General features: G+C 37.3%; 1 protein-coding gene and 1 non-coding gene across 4 annotated transcripts in view; both read left to right on the plus strand.

Annotated features, from left to right (window-relative positions):
* The window catches only part of UBE2E2 (ubiquitin conjugating enzyme E2 E2), a 376,389-nt gene that overhangs the window by 333,042 nt on the left and 25,656 nt on the right, over positions 1 to 17,691 (plus strand). The gene's annotated exons all lie outside the window — the stretch shown is intronic.
* Positions 5,776 to 5,909, plus strand: LOC123394676. The gene has a single exon (XR_006609416.1). It is a non-coding gene; the product is annotated as a U4 spliceosomal RNA (small nuclear RNA).

Genomic DNA, 17,691 nt, shown 5'->3' on the forward strand with positions numbered 1-17,691 from the left:
ATTTTTGATGTCAGGTCGTCATGCAGTGTTCAAGTCAAATATGTCTCACTAAAACCAGGGGGAGAAAAGAAGGAAACTTTTGAGACCATACTATTAGGCACTTCTGAGCACTTGATGAACATCCTCACTTCTTACACATGGAATAAGGTGTAGCTTCACACTTAGAGAAAAAGCTGCATACTGACAAGCATTCCTTATCCCAGTGGTAGCCAGACCTGCTTGGTGTCCCAGTCAGCTGAAATGGGCCTGTCTCTCTGAATCAGTTTCTATGTGGGAAACTGTTCTCTTTACAGGTCTTCCCCACTTAATATATTCATCCCACCAAAACCTTCTCTCAGCAATCAAAAGGATTTCTATTGAGTAAATCAGACTTTTCTTTTGCTGTGTCTCAGAAAATTACAGATACATTCTGCAAAACAGTAAAAATAAAATCACCCTAGACTAAAGCAAAATCACATAAATAAAATGAATAGATTTTTAAAATAATGCTATTGATAGTAAGAATAAGCCTAATATAAAACCTCAAGTTTTACCAGTTGTAACCCATCTGATAATAGAATATTGTTTGTAAAATACACGCCAACAGACTAAATGTTTATTCTTTAACACGTATAAAAATGCTTCCTAATTGGCACATCATCTATATGTGTGTTCACACTTTTAGAGGCTTGAAGAGAGTTATCTTAAGTCATAATGTCCATTCTTTTGTTTCACACTCTTTCCTGGGTCACTTCCAATCTGCAGATTCCCACCCCCCCAGATTTTAGTTAAACCTCAGTCTAACCTATCTTCATATTATCACACATATAAGTTTGGTAGAATACAAATAAATAAGATTCTCCTATAATTTTGTATACTGAATACATAGAGCTATTTTAACACCAGAGTGCTGTCAGTTCTGAAGTAGGCTCTGCATAAGGATATAAATTTAACCAATTTTAAAAGTGTTTTCTTACTCTTCTCCCTACATAAACTGATTTTTTAAATCAGTTCTCATACTTTTCTCATAATTTTCCTTTGTCTCTTTTAAGACTTTTTGGTCTGTTCATAAATGTTAAATGTTTGAGGGTGCGGCCACACATCCTTACTGCATGGTATTTGCAGTCAGCAGTTACAGACTTTAATACCAGCCCAATGTTGTGTGACTTGTACTGGCTTCTTAACTTTCCTCAGATTCAGTTTCTTATACAACGCAGAGGTAACCATCAGCCCTACCTAAATCACAGCATTCCTATGAGGTACATATGCAAGCCCCTTGTAAACAGTCAGGGACTGGTGTTGATGTCATTTCCTAGAGTGTTTAAGACTCCAACTAACCATAGATTCAATGGTTGATAAATCCCCACTCAGTCAAATTTTGTTGAGAGAAGAGAACATTGAATAATCTCGAAACACCACCTCAGCACTGACACTCTTGTATTTAAACTCTGGAAGAACCCTAACCTTCAATTAGTAGTCCCTATTGCATTATTTCCTAGGAAGGATTATCTCTTGGGTGGCAAAATGTCCAACAGTTACCAGCCAGTGGACGGGTGCACCAGTGATAATCATTCTGATCCCAATGCAGCAGTCTAGGTAGGTCTAACTGCTGGCCTTTCTAGGGCTGTTCACACTTCACAGCGATGCTTATTGAGCCTGCCAGAGCACTCTTACTTGTCAGACATCTTCTGGCTGCCAGAGTTTGGCTGAGGAACAGAGTGGCAGCAGAAAGTAGAGGATGATAAACTCGAAAGACCAGGACCAACCTTCCAGGCTCTCGGAATTTAGTTCTCCTTCAAACGTGATCTAATCCATGAATTGCTGGAATATAAAGTACTAATCAGATTTCCATTTTTCACGGAATATTTTTATTTGTCAATACTCTCCTCTCAAGCATATATAAAATTTAGGCTCTGTTCCTTTTGATTTTATCTTTTGAGGGGTTTTTTGCCCTTTTGTGGTTATTTTTTTAGACTCTTATTAGATATGCATTACATTCTTTATATGAAGTCTCTTCATTATTTAAAATATGCTTATCTTATGGTCCTCAGGCCCAAAAATAATGGGTATTTTGCCTCATACAAAATGAACTATCCTGAGAACACTGAAAATTATGAGATAAAACAAGCAGGTCAACAGTTTTCCTTTACCAGATGCTTTATTTACAGAGTAATTTTCAGAAGTACTTCAAAAGTACTTCTTTTTTTCTCTTCTTTTTCCAAAAAGTATATAAATCTGGATGTTATCTGGCATTATTTATCTCAGTTCTACTTTTCTACTGTACTGCTGTTGCTATCTAAAGTATTAGAAATTTGTTTATTCTGAGTGTAATTCTGACACTGTATCATTAAAAAATTATCCCCCAAATGTATGGGTTTTATGAGATAATTGGAAATTTTATAAACTGAGCATTTGATACTAAGGAATTATTGCCAGAAATTTTTAGACATAATAAAATGGAAATTAGATTATGAATTTTTTATATATCCTTACCTTTTAGAAAAATGGAACTATTTGCAAATAGAGTTCTTTGATATCTAGAATTTGCTTCAAAATAATCCAGAAAGATCAGAAGTAGATAAGGATATGGAAGATATGAGATTGACTATTATAAGTGTTGAATGATGAGTGATGGGTACTTGGCGGGGGTTCATTATACTGGTCTACCTTTGAGTATGTTTGAAATTTCCCGTAATGAGGATTTCTTTTTAACTGCCTAAGATGAGCTGCGATGTAATCTATAAAAGGTGTGTGATTTGGCTCTTTTGTTCTGTGAGGGAATCATTTGGGCTCTGACCCTCACCCTATGTAGTTCATTCCTCTGTCATCTGCCTTCAAACTAAAAGCTGTCTGGTGGTTTGGCCGGGGCCATCAGGGTCCTGCATTCATACAACCATGAAGTCTTTGCTGACCACTCTTCAAACAGGCAGAACTGTACAGGCCAGTTCATATGAAAATGCTCTGAGCATACCCACAAATATCAACACTCAAGATGGGTGAGCTCTTCCCCGTACCTCCCAGTACCTTCCAAATAAATATCAAGTATTGGTTAATCCCAGTCTTAGATGTATGCATATCTTTCTTAGAACAACAAATAGAGCTAAGAATGGCAGCTAATTAACCCTCAGCCTTACACAATGATTAAGCCGAGGGTGAGCACAGCTGCAGCTTCATTGCTAAGAGCTTTATTCTTCTCAAATGGACTGAGCAAATGGAAAGAGGAATTTGCTCCCAATGGCTCTTTTATAGTGTTTTGGAAAAGGTCAGAGAATGGCCTCTTCCTCATTCTCCAATGTCCCAGCCCTTTGTTTCCGATCACTTATGGCCTGTTTTTTAAATAACTGGTAGAATCCTTATCCATAAATTGTCTCAGATACCTAACTTTGATTGTTATTTATTGCTTATCTTTGACCTGGTTATGATTGTATAATAAATTGTGTCACTAAGCATGAAAATTTTATAATTGATAACAACTACTAGGAAATGGGGACCATAAAGTAGAATTAATTATTTCGACAAGGCATATTTGTGTAGCTTATATATACTAAGCTTGTGAGCTCTTAGACTGATGAAAGGTACATAAATGGACTTCTAAGAGGATCCTACTTCCTCCTGTAACAGCATGGACCTGGCTTCTACACATCCTACTCTACTACACTTGAGAAGTGGCAAAGAACAATTTCTTTAATTGAAATTCAGATGAAGCTCTAAAAACAATAAACCTACCTGTTTTCAAAGCTGACTGTCTTTCCAGTGTTGGGTCCCCAATGTTGGATCCCCCAGTAATGGGTCCATGATTAAAGGAGCGAGACTGATACAAAGCGAAGGTCAAGCAAAGCTTTATTTCGTGCCAAGCATTGAGAATCAAACCAACTGGCTGGGGCCATGCCTCTTACAGAAAGCACAACCCCTCCCTGCCTCACAGACTAACTTTTATAGAGCAAAGGCCATGTGGTTGGGCCTGGCCACACAGGTGGCGAATGAGATTATAACACACAGAGAAAGCTGCACAGTCATGCTAGGTCACACATAAGTGACCAATTGAATTACAGTTTACCCTATAGTAGACATTTGAACTAGCCTATCACCTTGGTGAGAATTGGCGCCCAAAAGGCGGGGCCCACACTCCTTGGTAGCTAGGGAGACAGTATGTGCGCTTTACTGATTGGATGTCTCCACCTGACCGGACTCATCCCTGCATTTGGGCTGTTATCTCTACCTGACCTGACCCACCCACGTATTGGGGCTTTGTTACCTGGGACTAGTTTCCTGGACTTGCTTTTAAATAAGCTCCCCTGCGGGGGGGTTGGGGGGGGTGGGGTGTTAATTTAAGTTTTACTGCATAAACAACAAAATGGCTGTTCAATCAAGGTGGGGCCGCTCTGGCTAAATAGGCCCTTACAGCAGGAATGCAAAAATATATTTTTTTCTAAAAAAGACATTAAATATGGGTACATAGACATAAGATTTCTCCTAATGCTTGTGACTTTTTTTTTTAAGTGAGAAAATTGTGAACTAGAAATATATGGTACAACATAAAGCTAACTTCAAGCTGTTCTCTTTGTGAAGAACTGGCTCTCTTCTAAAATGTCACATTGATAAATTCCAGAAGTCATTCTAATCAGTACTTTCAAATGTGGATGTAGATAGGCTATAATTCATTGTCTTAACTTCTCTGACACCTTATGTAAAGGAAAGCTATATTTATATGTAAGTAGTCAATCTATCTGATATTTTAAAAGCCAGAGGAGTAAGTCAAGTCCAAAAAAATGTGTAAAGGACTTTGGGTTCTAACTCAGTATTATCAGCAGAATCCTGGCACCCTGCCCCCTCTAAAACCACAGGTTCCCATAGGCTAATTCAGATCTATTTGAAATATGCCATCCATGATGTGTTGGCCCTAGAAGAACTGAAGATTCATTGAAAGGATGAACAAAATCAGGGAATACACATTATTAAAGAGAAGAACATATCTGTTTTGTGAATTAAAGAAGTTTCACAGAAATGATTCTGTATCATCATACATGGAAAAAAACAAAATATCAGAGTGCCTGGATGGCTCAGTCTGTTAAGCATCCAACTCTGGATTTCAGCTGGGGTCGTGATCTCAGGGTCATGGGATCAAGCCCACAATGGGCTCTGTGCTCAGTGCAGAGTCTACTTATCCCTCTCTCTCCTCCTCTGCCCCTTTCCCTCCTCCTCTGCCCCCAGCCCCAGTTGTTAATGGATCTCTCCTCCCCATCTAAAATAAATAAATAAATAAATAAATAAATAAAATCTTTTTTTAAAAGGTATCAATTCTGGTACCAATATATTTATAAATGTGTTTCCCTACCTTGTTATTTCTGTAGAAAGGAACTCGTTAGTTGTCTTACAAGGGATACTAGTATATAATAATGTAAACTAAAAGATCCAATTTTATAGTACTTTATCAAAGTATCGTGATTTTCTAGAAAACACAGGATGAGAAAAGAAAGCTAAAATTATCTGACCATGGGTTTAGGTTTTGAATTGCCAGGTAGTGAAACACATAGAAAGAAGTTGAGTCAGAGTTGCCTAGAAGGAATTAGTGGCTTCAGAATATAGGGGAGAGATGACTCCTTGACAAAGCAGGTATCCTAATCAACACTTGATAGTTCTACTTTGTGTAGGCAAGTTTTTATCTAACATAACAATCAGTTTGCTAGGTTTCCTGAACATCCAGTTTGTCTAGGTCAAAAAGAATATTAGCAGTTTATTATTTTTTTGCTATATCATTGTCCAAAAGTGCTGACCTACAAAAACTTTGTTACTTTCAGCTTTGCGCAGTGGCAGTATCGTAGCCAATGAAGTTTATCCGAGGCGCGATTATTGCTAATTGAAAAACTCTGTTACTTTTTTAAATATATATCTCCTTGGTAGATTGATTCTTTTAAAGATGGTAAAAACTATACCTTATTTGCTCTTATATGGGTTGCATTCAAAATGTGCCTGTTGGGGCACCTGTATGGCTCAGGGACACCTGCATGGCTCAGTCATTTAAGTATCTGCCTTCAGCTCAGGTCATGTTCCCAGCTCCAGTCATGTTCCTGGGGTCCTGGGATCCAGCCTGCTGAGCAGGGAGCCTGCTTCTCCCTCTGCCTCTGCAGCTCCCCCAGCTTATGCATGTAAGTGTCCTCCCTCTCTCTCTCTCTCTCTCACACATTCTTGCTCTCTTAAATAAATAAATAAAATCTTAAAAAGGGTGGGGAGGCATTGAAGAAATTGCTCCCTTTTGGTAAAGAAGAAAATACAACTTTGTATTATCATGCTTGTATTTATTTTTCTCACTTGTTTTCTTACCACTGAACCAGGTAACAGCTATGCTACCAGCATTTTTAAAGCAGGAAGATGAATCCCTAGGGTGGTGATCTATAATATCTTTTCTGGGTTTGTTTTGTTTTACAGTTTTGTTTTTCATCATTGTAGATTCTGGTTGGTGTGTCCTATAACAGCACTAAAATTTCACCAATTCAGTGTAATTAGGATGTCAACCAGGTTGGTAATTTTTAATGAATTGTAGGAAATTTTAAGTAAATGAAGACCTAATATGTTTAAGCACATGTAGGAAATACTAGTAAAATGTTTATACTTGATGGCTTTAGACTCTGCTTTACCAAGGACAGAGAGGAAGTGGATTTTTCACATTCATAAAGTAGAAAAGATGGTTGTAACAAATCCTAATATATTCCTCAGTCAGCTTCAAAACTTTACCTTTATTTAAGGTTTGGGTGTTTTTATAGGCTATCAAGGACTTTTTTCAGACAGGCTAAATATTCTTAGATAATATTGCTTCATACTTATTAACTTTCATAGCAACCCTTTTTAAAGAAATAATAGAGTAAACTTCAGAATAAGTTGCTGTGTTAGAATTTCTATTAATATTTGTTACTGAAGTGTGCAGGATGTGTTGCACACAGTAGGCTACTGGTAGTCTTGGTTTTCTTTATAAGAAGAAATGAAGATAAATTATTTAAACAACACATTTAAATAATATATATTTGAAATCATAACAATGCTCTATGGTGTTTTAATATGGAAATTTGAGAGTTTGAAAACAACATAATAAAAATCCTCTAATTGTCCAGGGATTTACTTGTATGGACAAAACATCTGGATGATTGAATAACATGTTGCCTTTTTAATTTGGATATTTGAGATCATACTGTGTCTTAGGAGAAACATTATAATTATGGAAATATTAGGAATTAATGTAACCCTACCAATGTCTGAGTCTGAGACCCTTAATTACCAAGCAGTTATCTTTATATTTCCTTACTTTTTAAAAAACCTTCCATTCAGTATCTGGCCTGGGCAGGGTGCTTCCAGTAACAACGCTCACAGTAATTCTTACTTTAAAAAAATGTGTCTGGCATGTCATACTAATCATTCCTACACAACAGCAATAACTTCTTTCTTGTGTCTTACTCCTTATTTGTCCTGTAAGAGATCCTAGAGCTTAATGCTTCTTACAGGTGTTGAATTTTTGGTCATGTCATATTGGTGAGGAATTTGCATAATAAGCAGCACAGGAGTTCCTTTAAACTACAGGCATATTTCTTTCCGTGACAAGTAGTGTTCCTGGAAAAAAATCATAAATCAAAATGTTTTAGATATATTTGAAGAATTTTCTGCTTAAGTATACTATGGAGGGACCTATTGCCAAATAAAGCACTTATAAGCTTGAATTTTGAATGCCCCAATTTATCTTTTCTTGAAAATATAAGGATATTTTCTCCCTAATTCAACACGGCCTTCCCTCTGAAAGCATTCCCCAAATAAGTCATATTTTTTGTGATACTCAAGTGCTGAGGGCAGCCTACAAAAACCCATATAGCTAAGTGCCTGTAGGCAGGTATAGATAATACCTTACGATGCAACTGCTCACATCAGCAAGGTTATTCAGAGCATTGTGGCCACATGTACTCCAATGACTGACTCTGTCGAGACTGGCTCCTGTGATGAAAACATGTTCTTCGTATACAGTCTAATTCAAATACATAAGGGAAGTAAGGACAAATGGAGACCTAGAGGAGATGGAACTTTGTGGTTTATCTAGCTTTGAGTTAGATTTTTATAAGAAAAGCTCTCAAAAAGATTGTTCAGCTACAGTGTGTGAATAATAAATAGTCCTGCTCCATTGGGGGAAAAGGCACATAAGCCTGCCAGCCACCCCTGGTCCTCTCTAGGGGGATTCATCTACCTGAGGAATGTATACACTTTTATCTAGGCAAGGGTTTAATAGGGCTGGTGTATTTTAACATTAGCCTTATTCAGAATGGTTCCGTTCCTGCAGAAAATGCATTGTTTCAGTGGATTCACATTCAGAGTATTGTGGATAGCTTCAAGTTAGGATTCATCACATTTGAGTTCAAAGGAGTCTGTGTCCAATTTGGTGAAAGGTGATTTAAAGTTGCAGTTATCAAACAAGACAAAGAAGCCATTAATTTATATATGGGAGTTGCATTTGGGGAACTCTGGCTGTGTTGCATATTCATAGTTTTCATGGTGGAGCATGGATATCTTAAAGGTGAAAAAAGGGTCTAGATGTACTCCTTGATAATGTCTCAGTACTTGGTTTTCTTTTTTTTTTTTCAAAATGGAAATATCTTTCTTCTTTTCTCATAAAAATAGTATGTACTTATTAAATTTCTCTTAAATCAACTATCCTTTAAAGATTAAGTATTTAATTTTCATTTGAGACTCTTTGCTTTGCAAACTCAAATTTGATGAAACTCAGCAGAGTGTATTTGTCAGTTAAATTTGTCTCATTATAATCTTGGTGTAAATTTAGACACACTGACCTCAATGTTTAGCCCTGGCTTTGACCTGCTTCTCCTTAGTATTTCCCTATGCATATTTTTTGCCCCTTAATTAATATAAATCTAGACACAGGGATTAGCCATTGCTCCAAGTTTTTGGTTAAAAAGTCGATTGCTGACCCTGCAACAATAACCTCTAATTTATTGGTTTGGAAGTCGATCTCACAGCTGCTGTATATATTAATTTATGATGAAAATTCTCTTCTTCAATTTACTTTTTTAGAAAATATCATTTTGGGTTCTCCTTTTTAGAAATCACCAATGATCTCTTTTTTGTTTAGGGAAACACTAATAAGGAAATGGATGGACTAGATCAGTACTTATCAATTTCTACATTCTCCCAAAACTGCCCTCTTCCTCCACTAATATCAATTAATCAGTGTCTTTCTTAGTTTAAAATGTAGCAAATTGTATTTGAGGTGTTTTTCTCCCGTGAAGCATCTTCAAGTCTTTGGCATCTGATGCTGTTTAGTAGGGGGGACTGCGTAAAACTGTTGAAGCAACGTGTTTCTTATGTTGTCAGTGGAAGGCTCTGAAAGCACAAATAAGACGTTGAAAAGTGAAGCAGACTCTCGGTATAAATAGGCACCATTCCTTCCTCACATGGGAATGCGTATTTCCCTCACAACTGTTCTCCCAAGGAGTGATTCAAAGACTATCTTTTTCTTTCCTTTGCTTGAGGAATTTCTGAAGAGTCAAAAACATTTAGTGTAGATTTTAATTAACTTTTTCTTTATTATTTCTTTAATGAAGGTGATTTTAAAAGATTACAATGGTAAAAAGGGACCAGAAGATGACTTTTTCTCATTCTAGAGTAAAAAGGGTTTTTTTTTTTAATGATAGGGATAAAATTATGCAAAAATTATATATTTTAGGTCAAAGGTCTTTTCTATTCCTCTAAAAAAAATTTTTCCTTTCATTTTTTTACAGCTTCAGACAAGTAGTAAGTTTGTCACTCTTTAAAATTGGTCCTCTTCCTTCTGTAGTCACTTTTTTTTTTACCATAGCACTCACTATGTGGGTTTATTTACAGCTTTTGTCAGGAGAGAAATAACTGTGTCTGCTAAGCAATTTAGTTCCAACAGGAAGACTTACTCTTCCTGTGTCTGTTGTCCAACTGTTCTGTAGTCTCTTGCTCTCCACATGAGCAGAAAGGTTTCAGCTGTTATTCCCAGGTAGGCATTTGCCACAGGTATCTTTTCTATCATTTAAAATATGTAGAAGTCATGAGATTATTAAGTAGCTGAGTATGGTTCATGTAATTCTCTTAGATCCTCACTGTATGCTACATATGAAACTCTAAATGCTATTTCTTTGTTGGTTAATTTATTTTGCCATTTACACTTCTGTCCTCATTTAGTCCATTTCTATATTGTGGTGGTTTGGTAATATAATAGGTTTGTTATTGATAATTGGAACTGTTCTAATAATATTTATTAGCGGTAACACCTGTACCTGGTTTATAAATGGCATAGCATGGATTTTAAGTGAATACATTTTTAAAAATTGCTAACAGCACACTGTTTTCCAGAGTGGCTATAGCAGCTTGCATTCCCACCAACAGTATAAGAGGGTTCCCGTTTATCCACAACCTCTCCAACATTTGTTATTTCCTGTCTTTTGATTTTTGCCATTTTAACTGGGCTAAAGTAGTATCTCATTGTCATTTTCATTTGTATTTCCCTGATGGGGGGAGGTTCCTCAAGATGTTAAAAATAGAGCTCCCTATTACCCAGCAATTGCCTTACTATGTATTTACCCCAAAGATACAGATGTAGTGAAAAGAAGGGGCATATGCATCCCTATGTTCATAGCAGCAATGTCCACAATAGCCATATTGTGGAAGGAGCCGAGATGTCCTTCAACAGATGAATGGATAAAGAAGATGTGGTCCATATACACAATAGAATATTATTCAGCCATCATGAAAGGATGAATACCCACCATTTGCATTGACATGGATGGAACTGTAGGGGATCATGCTAAGTGAAATAAGTCGAGCAGAGAAAGTTCTAATACGGTTTCACTCATATGTGTAGCATAAGGAATAACATGGAGGACCACAGGGAAAGGGAGGGAAATCTGAAAGGGTAGAAATCAGAGAAGGAGATGAATCATGAGAGACTGTGGACCCCAAGAAACAAACTGAGGGTTACAGAGGGGAGTGGTGTGAGGGGATGGAGTAACAGGGTGATAGGTACTAAGAAGGGCACTGGGTGTTACATGCAACTAATGAATCATTGAACCATACATCAAAAACCAGTGATATACTGTACAGTGGCTAACTGAACATAATTTTAAAAATTAAAAGTAATTTTTAAAATTGCTAACAGCATAAAACACTGTACAGGATGTTGACTGCCCTTTGTGCACTCAGAAGGATCTCTCCACCTAGAGACCGTGATGCCTTGATCTCTCCTTCCTGTCTTAGTACAATTCCCCATGTAGCTGTCCCATTCCCTCTTCAGGTGACCTTTCAGAGAGCACCACCTTCTGAGACCATTGACATCACCCATGTAGCACTAAGGATCACACTCTATGATCACACTGACTTTTAAAGAATCTTTATGTACAGAGGAATTGTTCATGAAACTTCTGTATTTTGCTAGTATTTGCCTAATATCCTCAGGGACCAGGTGTGGAGACTGGAAAGAATAGTGATCCTCTTAAGATGAAGCATTAGGTTTTTCCTTCTGACTGCAGATAGAAATAGCCAAAGCAATGTGAACCACTGGGCTTTTGCTTACATTCTCACATCAGCTTATTCATTACTGCCTTCTACCAACTGCCTCTTTCACAAATTCCAAGAGAAGAAGCAATTAAGAGAAAGAGAATGAACCACATCCGAGGTCATCTAAGAAGTAATGTAATTGCACATCATTTTTTGAAAGAGATAGTGACTAGAACTTCTTATATATAGCTGTTTCCCAGCCTTTGTGACCCTGCAGTGCTTTCTTACTCATCTTTATCCTGTCCACATTAGCCCAGGGACTCTTTACTGCTTTACTTCCTGTAGTGTGTAATATAAAAATAACTGATCTACTGTATGTGTTTTCAGAGTGCATACGTACAAACTCCAGCTTCACCCCAGGCTCTTATTTGACTCCTCCCTCAAGCCTGAAGTGTATCCTTCTCCTCCATAAGAATCACTGAGCTGGAGCTAATGGCAAAGTGAAATGGACCAGCACATATTTATTTCCTTAGGACAGAGCTTTGTGGTGTATCTATCCTTGGTTAGTTTTTCTCCTCTCTCCCTTTTCCTATTAGCCAGTCTCTTCTCTTTTTCTGTATTTTCAGCCTCTTTGTTTCTCTGCTGCTACTTCTCTTCGTCTTTTCTTTTTTTATCCTAATTGGTCACCTGTTGCTCTCCCTTTTCTTTTAACCTTTCTTTCACCCAGAAAAATGTTCTTTAAAAAAGAAAGAAAAGAAGGATATCCAAACTATGTTTTATTTGGTTTTATTTTAAAAGAACTTTATTTAGTGTTATCTCTGTAACCATATGACTTAGCTCGTAGTGTCTGTTGATCTAGTATAACCTTGGAATATACCATTTCACTTCACATGCCAAGCAATGGCTCCTGTCTATCTCATGTGCCAGGGCAGGAATAACCTCACAAAAGGTTATGGTGTCATCTCTGAAAATGTGGCTGAGCCCTGTGAGTAATGTTGGAATTGTGGCCATTCTTAGCTAGTACATACCTTCCGAATGCCATGACCTCTTCCTCCAGTTGAACAGTTGATTTCTGTTTATTTTTTTTAAACAGTAGCTTTTTAAAATCTAGTTTGGGAACTATATTAAAGCCCTGTGCTCTGTAAGTAGCATTGCCAAAGCAGTATCACATGCATGGGAAAATTTCTTTTTTGATGTTCTGAACTTCTTTGTCCTGTGTATGGATGGCAAGGCTTTAAATGAAACCACTGGAGGGACGCCTGGGTGGCTCAGTCGGTTAAGCATCTGCCTTCAGCTCAGGTCATGATCCCGGAGTCCTAGGAATGAACCCCACATCAGGCTCCCTGCTCATCAGGAGTTCTTGTCTCCTACTCCTGCTCACTCTATCTCTCCTCTCTCTTAAATAAATAAATAAAATATTTTTTAAAAAATAAATAAAACACTGGGGTTAGTCTACAGTATAAGATGGTTTATGTTGTATAGCTCTAAGCTGTTGTCCCTCACTGTATTTATGCCTGACTTCTCTAAGTAGTACTGGCATACCTTTGCATGCATACATCTCTTCAGCAAACCTTATGATGGCCCTTGCTAGACTGACCAATATCAGGTAGATCATGAGCACAATGAAGGTTGTACCTTGCCATGTTAAGAAAGATTAAGTCAAAGGAGCTAAATTATACTGAATGTTGAATATGTCAAGAAACCTAGAGTGTTGCCCTGCTCTCTCACCTACTAGATAAATTGGTGCCCTCATTTGTGAATTAAGATAGTACTTCTGACCCTATCTTGCCAACAGTATTGTAAAGATAAAGTGGTGTGTATAGGCCTCTGTAAACATTTTGAAGGCTGTGAGTATCCTTGTATGGAGGTATTGAACTGAAGGTCTTTATTAGCTCTGCAAGTTATGGTGAACCTGGCCTCTGAGATGTCTTTAAGGAAAAAAAAAAAGCCATTTTATTTCTCGCACAAGATCTTTTAAATGGCTTATTCATAGTTTTGTGAGTTTGGAGTTTCATATGTAATGGAATTTACCTTCTAGAAGGAAAACTAATAAGAAAAATGAATTGTAATTCAAACTTGACTTAATTATTTCAATTTGCTTTAGGCTCCTATCTTTATAATCTAAAAAATTGAAATATTTAGTCTTGTCTTCTGTCATCTATAATATGAAGCCTGCTTCTCTATTCACAGCCCACAAAGTGTACAAACTGTGTGCCTGTATGTAACTCCATCTGGCCAAAGAACTTCCCAAGAAACTTTGCCTTATTTCAAGTCAACTGAACTTTTTAAACCTTTACTCCCACTCCTTTTGTTCTTTTGCTTTTACCCTGTATAAAATATGTCTCAGACCCCAAGACAGCTTAAAATTTGTCAGGATCTATCAACTGACAGACTCCTAAAGTTCAGAGACTATGTGTTCCTGAGGTAGAAGTGAAACCTAGCTATTTTTAGGCAGGATTAAGTAAATTTAATTATTGAACTATCTCTACTTTATTATCTGGATTGTTTGTAATATTTTTCAAATACAGCAGAGTGGACCTCTGCTTCTAGCCACAAAGGAAGTAACAGGAATTAGATTTATACTCTTACCTTACCCAACTAGAAAATCAGACACTGAACTGTGGTTCAGCCCAAGACCAAGATGGCTGAGAAAGGAGAAACAAATGTGGGCCCCACATTTGTCCCAGCTCACTGCCTAGAGGTAGTTTCAGTACAGGGAGCAGTACAGGGAGGAGGAAACCCAACAGAGCACCCAGCAGTCTCATTGAGTTGAGGAGACAGAGATAGGGGTTTGGGAAGACCCAAGTGGCTTGTGTTTGTGGGAACAGAGACCCAGAGAAGAGGGACTGTACAGAGAAAATGCTCCAGAAACTGAAAAGGGAGCCCCTCAAGTCTGGCTAAGTTTAGATCTTTGCATATGTCAGAAAAAGCCACTTGGGGCCAGGGAAGGAATCTACACAAAGCAGTAGGCCGAATAATTCCTAAAGCTCACACAAGGCTGTCTGTGAGAAGAAAGACCTCCCAATAAGTGAAATTTACGTAATCCTCAGAAAATACTGCCTTAATATAGTAGAAGGAAATTATCTCTGCACTAAAAACTGCTTTGGATCTACCCTAACAAAATTTAAGAGCAAGCTTGAAAGAATCAAACTTTGACTAAATAAAGACATGTTAGATCAAAGTACAGCATTCTTTAAGGGAATACAACAAATATCAACACCCAACAATGTAAAATTCAATGTTGTTCATCCAATAAAATATTACTGGGCATTTGAAAAGCAGGAAAATAGAATCCGTGCCTGGAGAAAAATTAGTCCATAGTAACAGACCCAGAAATGACAGAGATGATCGAATTAGTAGACAAGAATGCTCAAACAGTTATTATAAGTAAATTCCATATGCTTAAGATGGTAGGAGAAAACACAAACATGGTGAGGAGAAAAAATATGAGGAAAATGGAAATGAAACTTCTAGAGATAAACAATATAGTACCTGACATTGAAAGTACATTGGATAGCATTAACAGCTTGCATACAGTAAAGGAAAGTTGAAAAACGAAAGTGAACATAGTGATAGAAACTATCAGTAATGAAGCAAGATAAATAAAAGTCTAAAAAATAAAATGAACAGAGCCTCAGTGAGCTGTGAGATGACATCAGGCTATTTAAAATACTCGTAATTGGAGTCCCAGAAAAGGCAGTCAGGAAAGAAAAAATATTTTAAAAAATAAAGGGAGGAACTTCCCCTTCCAGTAACAGGGACAACCATATTTACCTTCCCTCCTGAAACAACCAAAAGAGACAAAATTTATTAAACCGTGGTTTTAAAGACACAGAACTCAGGCAGGAAAGGTTAGTGATCCTTGATACACAGTAGGAAACAAAGACTACTGCCCTCTGAGAGTTTCAGTCTGTAGTGCTAGAAAGGGAACCAGGGTGGACTCCAGCCGACTCTCTAAGTTGAGCAAACAAAACTGAGTCCAAGAAAATTGAGGCAGTGAGAGTTCACTAGACAAGAGTACAGAGAGGAGAAAGCTGCACACACAGAGGGAACTCCAAATATCCTGGAAGCAGTCGGGAAGAGGATGTGTGTGGTTATGCCATTTGAAGCCTTCCCAGTTTGCCTGAGATGTTGAGGCAGCATATAATGCTGAATCTTAATTTTAGGTCTTATACTATAAGAACCACCCTAAAGGATTAAAGGAAATAGTGCTTTTCCCATCAGCCAGACTAGAAAAATTCATAATTCATGGGACATTTGGATACACAGGAAGGAGTTGCTTTGGATTATGGAAAATAATTAGCCCTAGACTAAGTAAGCACTGCTTCAACCTACCTACCTGGTCATAAAAGCAAAACCAGACAGGGTTAAAATGTCTCCAGGAACAAAGCTCAAGAATATTTCTAAGAACACAAAAGTAAGGGGCGCCTGGGTGGCTTAGATGGTTAAGCATACGACTCTTGATTTCGGCTCAGGTCATGATCTCAAGGTCGTGAGATTGAGCCCAGTCTTGGGCTCTGTGTTGGGCTCTGTGCTGGGCCTGAAGCCCATTTAAGATTCTCTCTCTCAGGGAAAAAAAAAGTTTTCAAAAATAAAAAAACTTAATAATTAATTTTTTTTAAAGAATATGCAAAAATAGCACCCAACAGGGCACCTGGGTGGCTCAGTGGGCTAAAGCCTCTGCCTTCAGCTCAGGTCATGGTCCCAGGGTCCTGGGATCGAGCCCCATGTCGGGCTCTCTGCTCAGCGGGGAGCCTGCTTCCTCCTCTCTCTCTGCCTGCTTCTCTGCCTACTTGTGATCTCTATCTGTCAAATAAATAATAAATAAAATCTTAAAAAAAAAATAGCACCCAAGAGGGTAAAATCCACAGTGTCTGGCACCCAAAGATTATCATCATACAAAGAAGCAGGAAAAGGTGGCACGTGGTAAGGAGCATAACCACTCGCTGGAAACTAACCTAGAACCAACACAGATGTTAGAATTAGACTGAATAATGGTTGGTAATATACTGAATTTGATGAGAACTTTCAACACGTATCAAAGAAGCGTGATGAACCTCATGCAGAAGAAAGAAGAAAACCACACCCAGGCACATCATATCAAATTGCTGAGAGTGATAAAGTAAAATTCTTAAAAGTAGACCCATCCCCAGAAAAATGGTCATTTTATTACAAAAAACGCAAAGATAATGACAGCTAATGTCTATTGGAAAATTGTGCAACCTGAAAGATGGTCACACTATATCTTTAAAGTGCTAAAGGAAAAACTGTAAACCTAGAATTCTATACCAAGTGAAAATATATTTCAAAAAAGATATTTCCAATAAAACATACCAAAGGTTATGCACATTCTAAAGTAAAATTTGGCATTGGAGAAAGGCCTTTATAAGCAAGATGAAAACCAAAAAAAGCATAAAGAAGAAAGATCAACAGATTTGACTATGTAAGAATTGTTTAATTCTATATGGCAAAAATACCTAAATTGCTCACAGATAGCAGTCTTGCAACATATATAATGGACAGAGACTTAATATGCCTAAAAGAGGAAGAACTATAAATCAACAAGTGAAAAACCAGCAACTTGGTAAACATTTGGGAAAATGATCTAAGCAAGCAATGCATAGAACTCAAAATACAACCAGGAAACATAGGAAAAGATCTTCAAACTCTAGTAAATACAACTGGAGATTTCATTTCTTAATCACTGAATTGACAAAAAATCAAAAGATTAGTGACACAGTTTTTAGGAATGTAAACTGGTACTAGTTTTTTTTTTTTTTTTTTTAAGGATAATTTGGAGTCACCTGGCAAAATGTAAAATGCACATAACCTCTGACCAGTAATTGCACTTCTGGGAATACCTCCTGTAAAAATACTCACAAGTGCTTTAAGATATAGGTACAAGGACCTCTCCATGACATTATAATACCAACAAACTGGGGAAATCTTACTGGTGTCATTAGGGAATGGTTAAATAGATGCTCTGCAACCCTGAAAAAGGGAAAAGGCAAATAAATACACAATACTATGTAGTTTGATCTATTAAAAAATAAAACTGGCCAAGTACACATAAACACACACACACACACACACACATACATATTTGACTATAACATGCATAGAAAATTTTTAGAATTTTTAGCTGTTAAAGTTTAGAATTTTAGCTGTTAAAACGCAGTTACCCTCTGGGGAATTAGAATT

Source organism: Mustela putorius, unplaced genomic scaffold (genome assembly GCF_011764305.1).
Source record: "Mustela putorius furo isolate JIRA1106 unplaced genomic scaffold, ASM1176430v1.1 tig00003834_pilon_pilon_pilon, whole genome shotgun sequence".
Taxonomy (NCBI): domain Eukaryota; kingdom Metazoa; phylum Chordata; class Mammalia; order Carnivora; family Mustelidae; genus Mustela; species Mustela putorius.